General features: G+C 46.0%; 1 pseudogene; it reads left to right on the forward strand.

The window, feature by feature from the left end:
- Positions 1–270: 270 nt before the first annotated feature.
- LOC112403954 (40S ribosomal protein S26-like) lies at positions 271–2522 on the forward strand (annotated as a pseudogene).
- Positions 2523–2834: the final 312 nt, after the last annotated feature.

Here is a 2834-nt window from a genome sequence, read left to right on the forward strand (position 1 = left end):
GAAGCCCAAATGAAATATTTAGTAGCACCGCTGACAGGATTCAGCTGGTCAGGAACAGTACTTCAGCCCTGCTTGGGGAAGGGGGTGGAGGAGGGTGCCCAACATGGGCTCCCCAAGCTAGGGGTGCAGAGTAGCCTGTTCCGGAGGAGAAGACCAGCCCAGACATGACCTCCCAGCTGGCTCTGTCCCCAGGGCAGGCTGGGACCACTTAGGAGGGCAGGTTGCTCTGCCAAACCTGCACCTGCAGCCCCCAGAGGGCATGAAATAGGGATGCTCATCACCAAGGAGAGAGCGCCCATTGTCTGCATGTCTCCACACCACTTCTGGGTGCCGATGCTCTGCGCTGGAGCTCAGCTCTTCGTAGAAAGTTTAACTGGGCCTTAGAGGGCTAGCTGAAGGGTGGGGTTGGAGAGGTAAGAATAGGAAAGATGGCGTTTTCCGTGTTCTTCCTTCCTAAACTACTCTGGGAACAGAGTACTCTAGTCCTATGTACTTTGTATTATACTATCCTGACTTCCTCACTGCTAAAATCATGGAATCTCAGCCTTAGATGGGACTTGGCAGATCACATGTTCATTCAACATTTATTGAGCTCCTTACCTACTATGACCAAGTATAGTATATACCATGCCATTCACCCATCCCACATTCAATATTTTAATCCCCTTTATAGCACCCCATCCCAAATTGGCCAATGCTAGAATGACTTCATGGATGGGGACTGAGTTATTTCCTACTGATCCTCATTCCAGCAATCTTTATTAGGAATAATTCCCTTTATTCAAACCAAAATCTGTACCCCTTCAGCTTTTATTTATAACCCTTGGCCCTTGTTCCCCTGACCCATTCCCTACTCCCCCACCCTCCCCAACATTGCCAAAGCCACGGTAGCATCCTTCAGATATCTGAAAACATCTCCAGGCTTCTCCCAACTCAGCAGTATGACCAAAATCTAATTATAATCTGAGGAACCAGGTGGACTGTGACAGTGCTAAATCTTTTGGATGTCAAATAACTTAATCTTTTCATAGCTTTTCTCCCTCACGTTTATTTGATTCCTTTTCTACTTAATCTCCAGGTCTACCACAAACTGGCAGTCACAAAACTCCTTCATGAAAGCAGGTTACAAAATTTCTGCTCTTGTCTGGGGTAGACTGGCTTGTATCAAACAAATGCTCCTGCTAATAAAAACTTTAAAAATCAAAATCAGGGCTTCCCTGGTGGCGCAGTGGTTGGGAGTCTGCCTGCCGATGCAGGGGACACGGGTTCGTGCCCCGGTCCGGGAAGGTCCCACATGCCGCTGAGCAGCTGGGCCCGTGAGCCATGGCCGCTGAGCCTGCGCGTCTGGAGCCTGTGCTCCGCAACGGGAGAGGCCACAACAGTGAGAGGCCCGCGTACCGCAAAAAAAAAATCCAAAAAAAAAAAAATCAAAATCGAAAACAACTCTTTAAAACTCAACAGAGAGCTGCCAAGGCATCCAGGACTTATGAGCCAAAATTTAAAAAAGAAAGGAAATGAACTGAGAGGCACCCTACATTCCTGATTGATTTTCCCTGATTCATATTTAGTAGCTCAGAGGCTGAAAGGACAAGCAGAGACTAAGAAGATGAACATAAAGTAGTAGCTAAGACACAATGAAGCCAAGCAGAGCTTTTGACAGCCTCATGAGGCTGAGGAGGCATATACTGGAGCTCGGAGCTACCAACCAAGGCATTTAGGATATAAAGGTTGAGATCCTGGAGACAAGAGAAGACCAAAGAAGTGAGCCCAGTATTTAATGGCACTTTCCCTCAAGGCATGTGTGATCCGTAAGCAGCAACCCAGGGGATGAAAAACCTAACTAAAAACTGGCTACAAGGCTGGGAAATTTTATTTTTTTTATTTATTTATTTATTTTTAAACATCTTTATTGGGGTATAATTGCTTTACAATGGTGTGTTAGTTTCCGCTCTATAACAAAGTGAATCAGCCATACATATACATATGTTCCCATATGTCTTCCCTCTTGCGTCTCCCTCCCTCCCACTCTCCCTATCCCACCCCTCCAGGCTGTCACAAAGCACCGAGCTAATATAAGGCTGGGAAATTTTAAAAGGCTGTTAGGTCTGGGTCCTTGCTGCCAAGATGCCAGAAGGGCTGGGTGTGTTGTGCCCCCTTCCTAAGAGGGTCTTCACCCTGGTGTAGACCAAGAAAAGAAGCAATAATGGTCATGCCAAAAAGGCTATGGCCACCTGTAGCCTGTATGCTGCACTAACCACACCCAGCGTGTGCCCAAGGACAAGGCCATTAAGAAGTTCATTATTCAAAATATAGTGCAGGCCACAGTCATCATGGACATTTCCAGAGCGAGTGTCTTTGGCACACTTGTGCTTTCTCTATGTGAAACTACATTACTGCATGAGTCATGCCATTCACAGCAAGGTAGTCAGGAATCATTCTCACAAAGCCCAGAAAATCCACACACCTTCACCTAATTTAGACCTAATTGTGCCACCCCATGACCTCTGCCAAAGCCCATGTAAGGAGCTGGGTCCTTAAGGACTGAAGAAAAACTGTCCTCTGGAAAAAAAACCGACTGGAAGTTATGCTTTTCAAAAAGAGACTTTAATAGTCTCACAGTCCTAGGAAGACAAAAATGAAAGACCACAACCAAGGAGGAGAAGACCTGGTACACATTCCAGGATTTCATTTGGGATTCATGAAGTGCTAAACCAAAGAATAAATGTGAAGAGGGAATATACCAACCTTCACAGAGACTGGAACCCAGCTTCAAATACAGGTGCTCTTCCTCTACTATAGTTGACTAAGCAAATCAACTGGAAGAAGATATCATC

Source organism: Neophocaena asiaeorientalis, unplaced genomic scaffold (genome assembly GCF_003031525.2).
Source record: "Neophocaena asiaeorientalis asiaeorientalis breed wild unplaced genomic scaffold, Neophocaena_asiaeorientalis_V1.1 scaffold479, whole genome shotgun sequence".
Taxonomy (NCBI): Eukaryota; Metazoa; Chordata; class Mammalia; order Artiodactyla; family Phocoenidae; genus Neophocaena; species Neophocaena asiaeorientalis.